The 17464-nt window shown below is 51.8% G+C and overlaps 1 non-coding gene across 1 annotated transcript; it reads left to right on the plus strand.

Moving 5' to 3' along the window:
• Positions 1-3488: 3488 nt before the first annotated feature.
• Positions 3489-3561, plus strand: TRNAV-AAC. Its single transcript has one exon. It is a non-coding gene; the product is annotated as a tRNA-Val (tRNA).
• Positions 3562-17464: the final 13903 nt, after the last annotated feature.

The raw sequence follows: 17464 nt of genomic DNA on the forward strand, positions 1-17464 counted from the left end.
GTTTAATTGATGAAAACATAAACTAGACACTTAGAGGCTTGGAACTGATTTCAGCTGATGGACAGGTTTGCTAGGTTTTTATGCATTTGGACAGCAAAATGTTGAGTGTTCACATTCATTTCAAGCATCCTCGTATGGTGGAGCTCCTGAACATAATGGAGAATGAAAATGAAAATGTTTTTCTTTTTTTTTTTAAGAGGGTCCTTGGGTTTGAACAAAGGCCACTTGATCTGCAATCAAACACTCTACCCCTGAGCTATACCCCCATTACAACAGGAGTATGGAATCGTGATCTCCAGGACTTTGAGGACAGACCCTGCTTCATCGAGCTCCTTTGCCATTCCCAGACCACAGGTGGTTTTAAAAATGGGGTTTGATTAAACTTCTTCAATGTGGTAAACACCACAGCTTGCACCCCCACTGATATAGCTTCTCCCCATGACAGAGCTGCCACCTCCTGGGGAAGTGGATTGACTACACCAACAGGAAAACTCTCCCCCCTCAGCATGGAGCAGTGGTTCTCAAGCTGTGGGTCCGGACCACAAAGTGGGTCGTGAGCCTGTTTTAATGGGGTCACCAGGGCTGGCATTAGACTTGTTGGGTCCTGGGGCTGAAGCCAAAAGTCTGAGCCCCCCCCACCCAGGGCTGAATCCCTCAGGCTTTGGTTTTGCCCTCCCCCCACTGGGGCTCAGTCTTTGGCACTCCCCTCTGCCCCCCCAAGTGGAGGGGTTTGGTCCCTCTTTCCAGGGCTACGTATTAAGTTATTTTGGCAGAAGGAGGTTGCAGTGAAAGGACGTTTGAGAAACCCTGGCACAGAGCATCTCCATTACTGAGCTGCAGCAGCACAGACTCACTGTTTGAAACATTGACCTGGCCTTGGCCTCTGAATATGTCTAGGCTTGGCTCCCTGTGGCATTGTTGTGATCAGACCCTGGAAGTGCAGCCATGGAGACACCACACACCAGCCTTGCCTAGCTGGCAAGGATCAAACCTTCACAGAAAGACACCCATGGTTTTCTAGCCCAGCTCCCTAAGGCTCAGCCACAACCACTTAACACAGGGGCCTCTCTACACTCTGGTTCTGTTCTCACTGAAGGGTCATTACAAATTGTTTGCTCAGACCAGCTTCCCCAGCACACTCACTGCTGTGCAGCTCTGTACGTGTGGCCATGGCTGAACAGCAAGAATTCCTGCCCATTTCCCTACTGGCTGGAGCATGATGAGGGTGTGTTTGTGGTTAATGATGTTGCTGTAGATTGTTCATTCCCTGCCCTGGAAATTCAGACAGTCCCTTTTCCCGTTGTATTGCCAGCACCTCTGTGAGTCCAATAACAGAGGCAGGTTTTCTCTGGGCACTGAGATTTTTGAGAGCATTGGTGGCTCCTTTCTTTCCTCACCCTGGAGTAAACTCAGCTTTTTATTCTGTCCTTGATGACTCATGGAATAACAACAGCAGCATGAAGAGGAGAGTGAATATCTCACTGCCAGGGGGAAGGTGTCCCTCTGTCTGACCATTGCAGGAGAGAAGGTTTCATTGGAATCGAATGCCCTGGCTCAGACAATAGACACAGGGAGGTTTTGCTGTTCATGGATCTGTGCAAAGGAAATTGTGTGTCTGTGTGAAAATGAGGAGGGATATGAAATGCCCACGTGGTGGAGCCTAAGGCAAAAGGGAACCCTAGAGGATTAGAACAGGATAAGTTCTCAAGCAACATGTTTCTTACTTTGCCCATCTGTTAGTTTTGATTATCATCGATGGGAAGATTTTGCCATTGGGTTGTGTGTTTACACAGAAATTGACATTTACCAACAAATACGTAATTCTTCCAAGCCTGCCTAGTCTGCTGGTGGTGAGTTTAGAGGGACACACTCACTCTTCCCACCCCCCATGCCAGGCCCTTGCTCTCCAGAATGTCAACTTCCCACAGAGCTGGGATCCTTCCCTCATCTCCCCTCAGACCACTGCCCCACCCCCACTTCTGGAGTCCCCTTCCAACACTGTCCAACTCCCCTGCTGGCAGGATCCCTTCCCATTCCTTTCATTTCCTGCCTCCTCCTCTGAACAAAAGCTCTGCATTGTTCCCACACTGGGAATTGAACCCAGGCCACCTGGGTGAAAACCAGGAATCCAGATCACAAGACCATATGGTATTTGTATAGTTAATAGCACATTTATACATTCACACCCAACAGTTCAAAGTAGCCATTCAAAAAAACTTCAAAAACAGACTTCAAAGAGAAATTGCAGAGTTACAATTGATTTGCAAACTTAACACCATTAATTTGAGCTTGAATAAGGACTGGGAGTAGCTGGCTCACGACAAAAGCAATTTTCCCTCTCTTGGTATTGACACCTCCCCATCAATTATGGGGAGAGGACCACATCCACTCTGACTGAATTAGCCTTCAACACTGGTTCTCCCCTTGTACGGTAACTCCCGTCACTTCATGTTCCAATCTATATTTAGGCCTCTATCTGCAATTTGCACTCCATGCATCTGAAGAAGTGGGCTTTTTACCCACGAACGCTTATGCCCAAATAAATCTGTTAGTCCTTAAGGTGCCACCGGGCTCCTCATTGCTTTTAATTCTAAGCTGATCTTAACCCTTTCAGTACCCTTACAAACTCAGATGCTTCTCACCACAGGCTGGCTGGTGGCTTTTCAGCCAGGCTCTCCCCTTTCATCAGCGCTTCAGTTGCTTGGTGTGGGGGTGTCTGTAGATGTAGGTGGCAGAGAGAGATAAAGCCTGGCAAATGTCTCTCCTTTTATCATGTCCTTTCTTCCCTCATGGCTTTGTCCCCTCCCCCCTTCAGAGTCAGGTGAGCATCACTGCGTCTCTCCAAGCAAGTCTGAGCAATTCCCCTGGGGTGTCCTCATGCAGGTGAGTCATTGCATTGTAGCTCCGTTGCTGGGCAATGGCTGTCGATGGGTTGTTTGACACCCTGTCTGGGTGTTGGTTACTTTCCTTGCTGTTGCCACTAGGGAGCTAATATTTGGCTGACTCCCCCACCTTGCAGCACAGTGTCAACCACACTGCACAATTCTCATAACTTCATATGCATGAATGGTCTACATCTATGGGTAGAGAAGTGACTTTCAGCCGATCATATCCTTTCCCTGATACCTTACAAGTCATGCTCTATATGTAAGATCACGATGATATGAAAATGAGGATTATGGGGGTTACAGCCGCTCCCCCAAAGGTATAGAATTGCACACTGAGATTCTATTTTCCTTTGTTCTGTAACAGCATTACAGAGATCCAGTGACTGACCAATGGCATTTCCAAGTGCTAAAATAGCAAGCGATGTCGGTCTCTCATTGGCCATCAGCGACTGAAGATGTGGTTTAATGAGCTGGAGCTTCTAGGCGAGGGTGGCTCTGTCCACTGCCTTCCGTTGCGCTGCTGGGCCCCAAGTCTGTCACCACTTTCTCCAGGTTTGTCCATCGGTCTGTGCCAAGGTGAGCAAGAGCCAAGCAGATGGAGTTTCTGTAGTGTAGTGGTTATCACGTTTGCTTAACACGCAAAAGGTCCCTGGTTCAAAACCAGGCAGAAACATGCTGGCTTCCTTTTCCCAGATCCCCTTGCTGTTCAGGAAGGCCTCCTCCTTCTCCTATTGGCCTGTCCGTGGGATAACTCCAACCCCTGCATGACAGAGGGTGCTGACAGCAGTGGAGAAAGCACCTTGGCGTCAGGCTGGAGAACCTAGAGGAGTGCGGCGTGTCACCTTTTGGAGGCTTGTGGCTTGGCCTCCTCTGCCCTGGGAGGTTGGCCGGTGGAGGCCGGCTCTTCCTGCTGGCCTCCTCTGCGTGACTTGCCAAAGGAGGAAGTGAGGCAGGAATGGGGCAAAAGAGGAAAGTCAAGCTGAGAAAGGCAGGGCAGAAAGTAAGCACATCATTGCGGCTAAATGGGGTTAGTAGAGCATCACCATTCGTTCTGCAAAGCCGGGGGAGGTGCGGTTGGCTGCTGGGAGGCAGAATCCTGTGCCTGCCTCTTGGCATCCCAGGGATGGCTTCTTGCAGCCCAGGAGAAGCGGGGTTCTGGGGGGAAGGAAAAGCAGCAATGGTGAGGCTGAGTGGGCTCCTTTCTGGCCAAGATGGTGGGTCTGGGAGTTGCCTGTAAGCCATAAGTGGACTTGGTGGAGTGAAAACCGCTGCTCCATTCTGGCTGACCTGGGGGAGCCATTAATGACATGGGAGTGGGGGCAGGGCACTGGCTGTGAGCAAATGGGATCCAGGAAGCCCAAGCCTGCCCCTCCAGGGGCCGAGTCATCTTCTTCTCTCCTGCCATGGGGAGCCCGGCCTTAAGCCTGCCCAGCATGTGCAGCCTTCCTGTGGCATAACTAAACTACGTCCTAGTGTAATAAGGTGTAAAGTTTAGATTGTGAATTTATCTTTAATTTCCATGGTAACTTACTTTGATCTTTTATGCCTACCACTTATAATCCTTAAAACTCCATTTTTCCGTAGTTCATAAATCTGTTTTATGAAACTGGTGTATTTTGCTTGAAGTTCTTGGGAAATCTCAGCTCCATTACAAGGCTGGTTCATGTACTATTCACAGTGAGGGAGGGGTGGACCCTGCGTAATAAACTCACTATTGTGTCCCACAGGAGGCCTGTGATATGCAGGGGGTCAGATTAGATGCTCTAATGGTCTCTTCTGGCCATAAAGTCGACTAATTTCTGAAAAAATGAGTGTAGCTTTGGGAGCAGCGTCTGATGTTTCCCTGTCTAGCCGGCTTGCTGCCTAGAACGAACGCTCCTTGAGTGGGGTGATCCACAGGGAGTAGCTCAAACCTGCAAAGTGCCTGGCCAGGGGCAGGACATTAGCCCAGCAAGGGAGGGGTGTGGCAGTGACATCACAAAGGCCTTTGGCAGGACCTCAGCCTATTGGTCCAAGGTGATGGGGGGGTGGTGACCTCACAGAGAGATGCTGACATCAGCCAGGCAGGACAGGGGCGAGGGGCCAGGGAAACCTCAGAGACCCCCTGTGGCTTTGCTCCAGCAAGTCTCCTTCTCCAGGTCTCTCTCTGAGGACTGAGAGAGTATTTGGGTTCACGGACGTGAGCGCCAGGAGGAACCTCTTTCGAGTTTTCTCCTTCCCTTGTAGTGATTTTACTAGAAAACAGCCGTCCCTGTTTAGAAGGTAAGAGCCTCCTCGAAGTTTGAAACCTGTTCAGTCTGATCCATCTGGTGAGAGTTGAATTCTAGGCATGGAAAACTCGAGCTTAAGGAGGCAGAATTTTATTGTGCACCTGGGATTTTGTCCCTTCGAATCACTGGGGACATTGGGGTTTGTCCTTTTTGTTTCATCTTTTCCTCCATCCATCCCTCCCTCCTTTCTCTTTGTCTTTTGCTTTTGTCCTTTCTCCTGTTCCCCTCCCAACAGCAGGAGAGGTGTGTGTGTGTGTGTTTGCGTGTGTGTGTGTGTTGCGGGGGAGTGCTCTGCAGCTCTCACTGTGGGAGATCCACCCAAAAATGTCGGGCTGAAATAGTGCTTGCGCAGTGATCCCCACCAATGACCTGGGCGATCCTTTGGGCTCTCTGGTGAGAACCCTCAGCCTCCCGTCCTCAGTCTCTACCCTGATTGGCTGAGCAGGGGGTTATTGACAGGGAGGAGACTCAGGTTCTTGTTCTCTTTTAGAACAAGTAAATAAGTCAAAACCAGTTCTGTGTTTGATGAATTTTGCTGCTTCTCTACATTAATGGTCTCTGAGCAGTTCATGATTCTCTCTAACATTGCAGTTCTCCTCAAATACTTGCTGAATAATTCCTGTGCACTGTTGTTGGTCTGGAGCTCATCTGAGAGCACTTTATTCAGGTCATTCAATGTCTGAAATTCAAGATCTGATGGTTAGTTTGAAAATCAGGGCTCTTGGGTCCTATTCCCAACTCTGCCACTGACTGGCTGTGTGACCTCAGACAAGTCAATTCTCCTTTCTCAGCCTCAGCTTCTCCCTCTTTCAAGTAGGGATAATAATGATCCGCTCCTACCTACTTCACAGTGCGTGGAGGCAGGGCTGGCTCTAGGTTTTTTGCCGCCCTAAGCAAAAAAAAATTTGGCTGGCCCTATCCCAGCCCTGGGCTCCCCCTCACACCCTCCTGCTGCCCGAGCCCTGGGCTCCCCCCAACCTGCACCCGCTGCCGCCGCAGCTCTGGGCCTCCCCACACCTGCACCCCCCTGCCACCCCACCCCTGGGCTCTTCCCCCCCCAACCCACACCCTCCTGCCATTCCAGCCCTGGGCTCCCCCCCTACATCCTGTGCTGCCCCAGATCTGGGCTCTCCCCTTCCCCCCCACCAATGCTCCCCAACCCACACACCCCCTTCCGCCCCAGGCCTGGGTGCTCCCCCCGAACTGCACCCTCCTTCCACCCCAGCCCTGGGTCACTGGTAACTCGCTCCCAGGGTGGGTCATTCAGCAGGAATTTTGGATGTGCACAGAACACAGACAGGATTGGTTCCCATATGGTTACAGAACTGCAGTAAAATGGAACAATTTTCAGCTTGTGTGATTGGAGGATACCTGGATGCATATTATAAGACTGTCCTCCATAAATGAGGAAAAGTTGAGGTGCCTTTATTATTCTTTGTTTCTATGGGGAATTTGCCAGTGCAATATCACTTTCAAACAAACAAAACTAGAAAAAAATGGCAATGGCTGTTGAAAATAGCAATTCCAGTCCTAATAACCCCTGGGAAGCATTTCTTGCTCAATTTTATCCTACTTTTTCTACAGCAAATGACAGTGGATCAGTATTTTTGATTTGGGAGAAATGAAATAATAGCTGCCCAAATTGAGCTCCAGCACTCCTGAATTTTGAGGTGTTCAAGTCTGGAAGGCAGGTGCTAGTTTCTCTTTCTGAACATTAGCTAAATTTGGAAAGGAAAAGTCAATTTCTGCTTCCATGACTCAGAAGGGGAAATCCTTCTACGTGCCTGGTACTGTATCTGTAAGTGGGGGAATGGTCCTGCTATTGTGGGGAACTTTCCTGGCTTCTGCACTACCCCGGTGAAGTGGGCTGGCAAAAGGAACTGAGTCCTCGCTCCCACTTCCTTTACCCAGAGGCCTCCCTGCCCTTGAGGACTCCCCTTCCACTCTCCTGTCTGGCAGAGTCCTCGTAACCCCAACAAGGCTGGGTCCAGGATTCCTGGGGGACTCGACCCCATCAACCCTGCTGTGGTCACCCAGGACAGGGGCTAGGGTGTCCCTCTCTTTGCACTGCGCACCTCCCTGACCCACTGATCACATCATACAATTTAAAGCAAATACAAGTTATTTAATTAACAATAACATTTTAAAAATAAGAAAAAATGGGAAAGGTTAAAGGAAAACACATCACCCCGCTCTGTGGCAGGGACCATCACAAAAAGTGTCTCTGGACATCAGGGCACTTCACAATCTGTTCCTTGTAGGTCCCAGGCCGCCTCCTCAGGCCCTGGCTGTGCTGCAGGGACGCTGCAGGTTGGACACTTGCTCTGGCGGTGGCCACACACTCTCAGGCTCTGGGTGGCAGGACCCTTCTCCCCAGCATCACCCCCGCCCTGTCAGGGTTACGATCCCCCTCCAAGTCTGGCCTGCAGGGCCTCTTGGCTGAGGCGTCTCCCAGTGCTGGGCCCACTGACAAGGGTCCCCCTCACTCTCCCCAGCTGCTCACCGCACCCAGCTCTGGACTGCTCCTGCTCCGCTCTGCCTCAGCACGGCTGCTGCTGCTGCTGCTCTGCCTTCAGCTCCCCGGGCTGCTTGTCTGGCCTCTCTGGCTCCAGTTGTTACAGCTCTGCTTCCAGGGCAGGGCTGCTCTCTCTGGGCTGTGCTCTGGCTTTGGGGCTGCAGCTCTGCTACCATCAGCTCAGCTTGGGTCCCCTGCTCTCTCCTTAGCTCGGCCCCACTCCATGTGACTCAGTCAATTGCAGCTCACAGGGAGGATGGGACCCCCCTGGCCTCCTGACTCCTTGAATAGCCTGCCCGCCCTGTCAATCAGGCTGACCTGGAGCACTGGTCTCTCCACATTGTTCCTGGGGACTGTCAGTCTCAGGCTCCTGATTTCCCATCAACCCCTCCCTTTTTAGTGCTGGGAGCTAGCAACCAAACACCCCCACTGAATGTTAGTAAGGGGGCAACAGTCCCCTTACATAAAGCATCTAAATCCCCTGGGCACAGCTCGCCAGGGTACAGCTTGGGAGCTGCACTGGGAATAGATCCTGCAGGAAATCCCTTCCCCCCGTCTGCTAGCTTGTGTTTTGTTACAGCCCTGGAAATAATCCCGCTGCCTGCACGTGTTCCGCAGAGAACAGAGGAGCAAATTCTCTCCCTGTTCCCCCTTCCACAGCCATTAAAGGAAGGAATAAACCCCCAGCAGCGCCCTGCCCCATAGAGTCCCCCGCTGTAAGGAGAGAGATGTGCAGTGACTAAGGCTCCAGCTCAGCGTCACCAGGTTTATATAACTTTTGGTGATGCCCAGAATGGTCCAAGTCCTGCCCGTCTTTCCTCGCCCCCCCCAAAGCTGTGGGAGGGAGTTTGGGTACATGAGGTGCAGGCTCTGGGATGGGCAGGGGGTTGGGGTGCAGGGGAGGCGGGGGGTGGACCCTGGGAGGGAGTTTGGATGTGGGCTCTGGGCTGAGGCAGGGAGTTGGGGGGCAGTGGTGGGCTCTGGGAGGGAGTTTGGGTGTGGGCGGGGTGTGGGATCTGGGCTGTGGCAGAGGGTTGGGGTGTGGCACCTATCTTGGGCAGCTCCCGAAAGTGACCCACACCCCCATCTGGCAGCAACTCCTACATGGAGGAGGCCCGGGGGGCATGGGTCTCCTGGCACCACTGCCCGCTGGCACCACCCCTGCAGCTCTCATTGCCGCAGTTCCAATGGCAGAGTTGGCACTTGGGGTGGGGGCAGCGTGCGAGAGAGACACCCCACGGGGGCCGCAGGGATGTGCCAGATGCTTCTGGGAGTGGTGAGCCGTGCGGAGCCAGGGTGGGCAGGAATCCACTTTAGTCCCGCTGTGCTGCCGGTAGTGGTGGCAGGAGCCCCCAGGCCCTTTCAAATCATCCGGGGTCAGCTGCTCAGGCTTTCTGACTTTCTGATGGGGAAGCAAGGGGAAGGCACATGTGCCCCTCATGAGCAGTTCTGGGGAGTCTTTTTAGGGCTCCTGGAGTAGGCAGCAGAGAGGTGCAGCCTCACCACCAAGTCTGTTTCACTGGATGGGAGAGGGGGCTGCAGGGTGATCTCCCACCTCTTGCATCCGACGAAGTGGGTATTCACCCACGAAAGCTCATGCTGCAAAACGTCAGTTAGTCTATAAGGTGCCACAGGATTCTTTGCTGCTCCCACCTCTGTGCATCCAGCAGCCTGTGCTCCCCACTGCCATGCTGGAGCCTCCACACTTATTTATTGACAAATAAAATTTGCAGAATTTTAAAATATTGTGCACAGAATTTTTTTGGTGCAGAATCTCCTCAGGAGTGAGACTGACTCAGGGAACCTCCTTGGATTGTCACTGCTTGGTGAACCACTCAGCCACCACACCAATGCACAGAGAGTGCCAAGCCCCACTGCTATGTGGGGCTGGGGGCTGGGGTCGGGTCATACACATTCAGACTGTGCGCTCCCCCCGCTACAAACCGCTGCTGATTTCCCAGTTAGGACATTAGCTGTTACCGATAAGGTTTGTCTGTGTTGTTGTTTTTTTAATCTCATTGTTAGGTGTAAGAAGTATGAACTGTTCAATATGTTCAATTAGTTGGTTAATAAGATGTTTATGAAGTAAATCACTGGCTTTAAAATAAGATCCAAGCTGGAGCATATGAACTATTGACCCCTGGACTCCATCTCTGAGAGGGGACTTGTTTACCATCAGGGGACAGGCTCAAACCAGTCCAAACCGGATTTTCCCGCCAAAACCAGCCCTCAGCGTTCCATATCCTCAGCACTTTTCCCGCCACAGAAGTGATGTAAGGACGTGCTCAGCGCCTGCGCGGGGCCGTCCCCCCCAGCGACGGCCCCTCCACGGTCGGGTCTTCCCAGGGCTCCCGAGCCGGAGAGTGACGAGCCCCCTCGGTCCCGCCGTGAGACTGAGGAACAGGAGGCCTGTCACCCCCATTCCTGCCGTCCTGCATCCCTGGTGTCCAGCCTCCCACGGAGCCCCCCGGGGAGTGAGAGACCCCGGGGGGGGGCACTGGGGCTGGGCAGGAAAGTGACTCTGCCCCGGGGAACCTGGGAGAAGCCTCAGAGCTGCCTCAGCCCCAGTGGGATTTGGGGGGCAGAGACTGGGGCCTGGCAGGGGGGATCCCCTGTGGTGTGGGGGGAGATGGGGGGTGTCAGGCAGGGAGGGGAGAAGCTGGAGTTGTAGGGAGGGGAAGGTCAGTGGGACGCGGGGGGTGGGGGGGTTGAACTGTCTCTGTGCAGCCAGGAAATTCCTGGGGGGGGGGAAGTGGCGGGCGGGCGAAGGGGGGAGGGGCGTTAATTGGATCCTGTCCCTGTTTGTGCCACTTGCCTCTCACCCCCGATACAAATTGTCTCTAGTTCTGCCCCTTTTCTCTCTCAGTGTCTCACACGGGGCTATAAAATCTGGGGCGATTCCCCCCCATCCCCTCCAATGATCAGCTCTCCCATCCCCCCCGATTTCCCCCGTTCTCCCCATGAGTCTCAAACGTCAGTTTAAAATCTTCTCTAGTGAGGGGCATTTTCCCACCCATTTTATCTGCAGCGATTTGTCCTTGTGTAGGTGGGAAATTGTTGCCCTGAGTCATTCCCCAGCACATGGCTGCCCCTGGAGTGTGGGTGGGATGGCTCAGTGGTTGGAGCACTGGCCTGCTAAACCCAGGGCTGGGAGCTGACTCCTTGCGGGGGCCATTTGGGGATTTAGTTGGGGATTGGCCCTGCTTTGAGCAGGGGGTTGGACTAGACACCTCCTGAGGTCCCTTCCAGCCCTGATCTTCTAGGAGATGCCGGGTCTCTGCCAGGGCAGGGAAGGGAGGTGCACGTGTCCCCCGTGGGGACTGCCCAGACCCCCATTTCCCAATCCCAGTTGTTGCCCCCTAACTACCAACACAGTTGCCCCCAACCATCAGTTGCCAGTCACCCGCCCATCCCCCATTGCTGCCCCCTTCCTTTATCCAGGGACCTTCCAGCTCCCCCCTTTTACCTCCTATCAACAACTGATATAAAATCCCTCTGATTTTCCACTTTCCTCTCTATAATTTGCAAAGTGGATCCAAAATGTCTCAGATTGGGAACTCTTTCATTTCTGAACATTGCTCTCAAAGCTCAGGTTTTGCCCCCTTGCCCTTTTAATCAGCTCCTCAAAGGGCTCCCTGCTGCCCATGGCAATGGTCGGGGTGGGGGAACCATTACTTTGTGTTCATGTATTGGACAGTCGTATAAAATCCAGTCCAACAGTCCCCGTTTTCATAAAATCATAGAATCATAGAATCTCAGGGTTGGAAGGGACCTCAGGAGGTATCTAGTCCAACCCCCTGCTCAAAGCAGGACCAAACCCAACTAAATCATCCCAGCCAGGGCTTTGTCAAGCCTGACCTTAAAAACCTCTAAGGAAGGAGATTCCACCACCTCCCTAGGTAACCCATTCCAGTGCTTCACCACCCTACTAGTGAAAAAGGTTTTCCTAATGTCCAACCTAAACCTCCCCCTCTGCAACTTGAGACCATTACTCCTTGTTCTTTCATCTTCTACCACTAGTTCGTTAACAGCAATATAAAATCCCCTCAGATCTTGGTGTTTTTCTCTCATGTTATCAAATACTCAGTTTGTGACACATTTTCTGTGCAAATCTCAAAGGTTCATATAAAATACCCTAAACATTTGCCCCACTGCTCTCTAGTTGTCTATTTCTAATTGAATATGCCCTGAGATTTACCCCTGTCTCTCTAATTATAAAATACCAAGAAAATCTCAGGTTTACACCTTTGCTCAGATTCTTGAACCTGGATATAAAATGTTTGCAAATGTTGCCCATTTCCTCTTTATTCATTTATCAGATATTCATGTGAAACACTCAGATTTTACCTCCTATCAACAACTGATATAAAATCCCTCTGATTTTCCACTTTCCTCTCTATAATTTGCAAAGTGGATCCAAAATGTCTCAGATTGGGAACTCTTTCATTTCTGAACGTTGCTCTCAAAGCTCAGGTTTTGCCTCTTTCTATGTCATTATCAAATGTCAGTTAAAAATCCTCTGGGGTTTGAGGCTGTTCTCTATGTTTCTAAATCCCAGCAATTTCTTCCTTCGAGGGAACCTGTTGCCTTGAGTTCTTCTCCATCCTGGATGTTGTAGGGGGTAAAATTGTCAGAGATCATCTTTCCCGTCTCCTTTGTGAATCATTTGTTCCCTCCTTTATCTCTGTTAAAATGTTTGCCGAAGAAAGAGACCAGCCACATATTTAATACCCATCAAAGTCAGAGGCCTCCCCATGTTTGGGGATCAGTGGTTCCCAGCTATTAATGGGAGAGTTGGCTGGACTCTTTTCTTTTCTCCAGCTGGCACGGGATGAGGAGGTCACTCTGAGTGCAGTGTGGGTCTAGAAGTATCCCAAACCCCATGACAAATGGCCTCTGTGAGGGGTTGCTTCCCACAGTGCTAAGATGTAGCCACCTCTGGGGTGGATCCAGGGTGGCCATTATTTGCTAGTGACAGGCCATGGACATTTCTTACCTATTTTGTCCCTCCAGGCCTTCCATACTCCAGTTCAAGAGACATCCCCCAGGGCTCCCTCTGCCTGTGTGACTGGCCAGCAGGGGGCGGTGGTCACTTTCTATCCACTTCTCAGGCACTGTGAGGTAACAGTGTTGCTGGGTGGGGGTGGGGCTGTGGGGGGAGATAGCAGCTGAAGGGGGATTGTGGTGGGGGGAGGCCTCTGGGTGGCTGGGCAGGGGGTACCCTAGTGAGGTTGGTGGGTTCTGGAGATTGGGGGTTTCAGGGGGTGGTTGTGATGTGCCCAGCCCTGAGGCTGTGGGTCCTGGAGGTGGGTATCGCTGGGGGCCTGGTGGCTGCAGAACAGCCGGGGTGGGCGTCTCTTGGGGAGGCGGGACAGGGGGTTAGAGGGAGCCTGGTGCTGTGCCAGGGGCTCTGTCTGGGCTTCCCCCGCAGACTCCTGGGATCGCTGCCGTGCCCAGTGCACAGAGTGTGTGTGGGAGAATCCCCGGCGCTAGGCCAGGGGGTGCCCCTGTAAAGCATCAGGGGATCCCGCAGGGGGGAGGAGGGGGTGCCAGGCAAAGGGCAGGGCAGATCCTGCTGGAGGGCGGGGGGGGAGGGGTCCTAGGCAGGCAGTGAGGGACTGAGTTCCCAGTGGGGGTCCCTTTTGGGGGGTCTTTGGCTGTTGGAGTCTCTTGGGGGGTGGAACCTTTTGGGATTCCCAGCCTGGCAGTGACGGTCTGGTGGGGGTTCTCTGGCCGGTGGGGCTCTGAGGGGTATCTGAGGTCCCTGGCCAGGGACTCTGGGGGCTGGGTCCCAGGGAATATCTGGGGGGGGGGCTGGCTGGGGCTCTAGGGGCTGCTCCTCGCTTCTTCTCCCTGATTAGCTTATGCCAGAATCCTGGCTCCAAGCACTGCCCGACATTCCCCGGCCACGCCCAGTCACTGTGATAACTTTCTAGCCACTTATCAAACACTGTGAGGTGAAATCAAAGATTTTTCCTCTTCTCCCCTCTTGAAAACTGCAGGAACTTCCAGTTCCATTGTCCTAGATTGTTCAGTCCATTGTCCAGTCCTTGTCCTGGATCTGGGGGGTGAGGGAGGTGGGAGGGGGGTCAGCACTGCCGCACAATGGTCCCTTCCCCAGCGTTCTGGACTCATTCTTTCTGAACTCTGATTTCATTGAGACCATTGTTAATCCAGAGTCACTGTATGGAAAGACAAGGAGTGACTCCGGATGGACAGTGGGGCAAATGAGATCAGCAATTCTTCCTCTGAGGAGGGGCTCTCATTAGCTGCTCTCCCCAGAGAGCTAAAGGAGGGAAGCTGCTCAAACGCTCTGTCCCTCTCTGCTCAGGATACTGGGGTTCAGCTTCCTGGGTCAGATGCTGCAGCCTCCATTGTGATCTGGGAGACCAGGCTTGGCAGCTGCTGCTCCCCCAGCGGGGTTCTGTGCTGGGAAGTGACCTGAATTAAAGCTGCTTCTCTGCCCGGCCCAGGGGATGACTTTCTCCAGCTGGTCCTAGCCCCCTAGGGCAGCCCTGGGCCCTGTTAATACTAAATTCTGAGCCAGAGTCTCCAGGTAACTGAAAGACGTCAGGGAAAGTGCTGGGGACTGTTATGAAAGTGACTCTGCACAAACAGCCCCTCCTCATTTCTCCTCCCAGTAGCAATTGCCAGGAGAAAATCCAGCCCTGGGAGAGCAAAGCCCCCAGGAATGGGACTGTCCTAGCCAGAGGGGCAGGGAGAGAGGACGTGAAGGAGAGACTGAAAGGGGCAGTGGGAGAAATGAGGGGGGAGAGATTTCCAGCTCTCTAGTCCACCCAGACACATGTATTGCTGCATCCCTGGGCAGAACCACTTTCCAGTGAACAAAACAAGGATCAGACAGAGGAAAAGCCAGTTCCTGACTCCATATTCCCCCTGCTGGGGTGTGGCTGCCGTGGGGTCAGTGTCCGAGGGAATCCCCCACAGTGACTCCTTTGGTTCTGCTCTTTTCTAGCCTTGTGTTCAGAGACTTGTTACAGGGTGAGGGGAGGGAGAAGGGAGGTTATAAATGTCTCTGTGGGCTTAGCCTGGCAGGAGGGGCCAGGTCTACATTGTAATAAACAGATTGAGCATTTCCCAGCATGGCAGAATCTAGGGTGTCTGTGTGCAGGGAAAGGGCCTGGGGGAATTCTGATGTGAAATGAACTAAAACCGGTTGTGAGACGCCCACAACTGCCCTTCTCCCCCAGACAGGCTGCAGAATGGCATCCGTGTTTCGCTCCAGGTCATCCCAGCCTGGCGTGGGACAGGGAAGAGAAATGGCTGCAGTGGAGTCAGTTCAGGTAGAGATTATTGGGGGGTTGCTGGTGGGTTCCCGCTGGAGGAGAGGGAGAGCAAATACACCGGAGATGGGAGGGTTTGCACAGTCTGGTTTGGAGGTTGGAGCGGGGCAGGAAATTCACAGCGTGGGGAAAGGGGGAGGCCAGGGTGTGGCAAACCTGCTGGGAGTTATTTAATAAGTGGCCTAGATTCTAGGAACAGACCCAGGAGGTTGGGAGGCGGAAATGCCCTAATTTGTGAAGAAAGAAAATAGCCCACCTCCATGGAGCTAGTCAAACTGACGAGAGTCCCAGTGCTGGAGGCTGAGCTCACTAACCAGCGGCTGCTGTGAGATATGAAGGGGGCACCCATGAGTCAGGCTTATTGGAGCTGCCTCTCCCTTCATATCCCGCTCCTCACAATGGGGAGGTTATTGGGCTTCCTACCAGGGAGCTCTCCCTGGACCCTGCTAGGGGCTCCATCTCCTGTATCAGTCAGTGGCTAGTAGGTGTGTGATGGATCTGCTGGGAGAGACAAGGGGCTCTCTCTTCGTCCCCTCACCCTGGTATTTGCTGGATACGCTGAGCGGGGTGGGGGTGGGACTCTGTTGACTGCGATCCACCCAGAGCTTCCATTTGATTGGCTCCTCTCTGCCACAAATAGTGGGGCTGTGAGTGTGGAAAGAGGTCCTGAGTGTTGGACTCTCGCTCTTTCAGGGGCCGGTGACCTTCGAGGAGGTGGCTGTGTATTTCACCAGGGGAGAGTGGGCTCTGCTGGACCCCGCTCAGAGAGCTCTCTACTGGGATGTCATGCAGGAGAACTATGAGACTGTGACCTCGTTGGGTAAGGGTTCCTGTCCCCTCGGTTCTTGGAAGGGGAAATGAAGAGAAAAGGTTTATGCCAGCCCCATGATGCCACCTCTACTCTGTCCTGTTTCAGCATCACCCCAATATGCCAGTGACACACACACACTATCAGAGACCCTCCCCTGCTGCAGAACACTTTGGGAACAGAGCACAGGAGCCGTATCGCACAGTGTCAAATAGCTCCTGTTTGCTCAAGTGAAATGGGAGTTAGGTCTGGCATATCTGTTCCATACCCCTAATCATTTTTGTTGCCCTTTTCTGAACCTTTTCGAATTTCAATATATCTTTTTTTGAGATGGGGCAACAACATCTGCATGCAGTATTCAAGGTGTGGCTCTATCATGGATTTATTTACTGTTTTTACAAATATGATATATTCTGTCGTATCTATCCCTTTCTTAATTATTTCCAACATTGCTTGCATGATATTTTGCAATATATTCCAAATAAGGTAATTAACGTGCAACATATGTGTCATTGTTTGGGGTTTTAAGCTTTAAAAGGCTTGTGTGATTTTTAGCTCAGGGGGACAGTATTCCAATAGCTGTCGCCCCCTGCGCACTTTTAACTAAGAAAAGAGCCTCAGGTTGAGCTGATTCAAAATCAATCGTGTGGTTGTTTTCCACAACAGCTTCAAGAGGTCCCTGTGATGGAATGTAAATGTCTTCTTCACACCTTCCCCTGCAGGAGAATGGCTGTTTGACCAGCTGTTTGCCTTGCTGTCTCTGAGGAACTGGTCAATTCCCCAGAATTGTAACATTTTCAGTAATCTCATACTGTAAAATCTCATAACTTTACATACAGTGTTACTACACATTTTAACAGGAGGATAATATTCAGTAGATTATGCCGTTTCAAATGATACCTCACAAGCCATACTGTGTACAAAATTGATCATAATTTTCTAGAAGAGTGAACACAGGGGTATAGACTGACACAGTGCCTGTGTGTGTGTTCCCAGCAGATATATGGGTATTTCAATCCCTCATAAGCACAGTGTTCGGCATCTTCAAGGACCTGGGGAACTGGTTCTGGGAATTCACTGGTTTACCAAGTGTGACGCTGTATGGAATTGTGAGACACTTTGGTATTAATAATAAAAATAATAATATAATCTGATAAAATTGCAATGAATTGTGCTAGATATGCCATGCCAAGTGTCAGTGAAAATGTTATGATTTGCCAAGTATGATAATTTTGTTTCTATGTTTGTATCACCTTTGTATTGTGAGTTATAGATATGTAGGGTATATCTGTATTTCCAGATTTGTGCAGTGTTTCTGGGTGACACCCCCAGACATATTGGCATCAACACTGCTTAGCCTGTTTGATGGCCCATTCAGGGTCATCAGCTGTACAATGAGCCCATGGAAAGGACCAAGGGCATACACCTATTGAGTCAGCAAGACATGCCGGGGTATGCCTGTGTAATGAGAACTGCAAGGCTTTTCCATGCCACGTGCTGTGAAGCTTGTGTTTGGGACACAGGAAGTACAGGCCACATGGCAAAAGGAATGTAAAGGGCAGCTGCATCATCTCCATTTTGTCTTCAATCCCCCTTCCTACCTCTGGAGCAACTTCTCTACAAACTGAACCCTGGAACAAAGGACTGAATGACCCATCCAAGCTATGGATGTGTTCCAG

The sequence above is a fragment of the Mauremys mutica genome, unplaced genomic scaffold, assembly GCF_020497125.1.
Source record: "Mauremys mutica isolate MM-2020 ecotype Southern unplaced genomic scaffold, ASM2049712v1 Super-Scaffold_100046, whole genome shotgun sequence".
Taxonomy (NCBI): Eukaryota; Metazoa; Chordata; order Testudines; family Geoemydidae; genus Mauremys; species Mauremys mutica.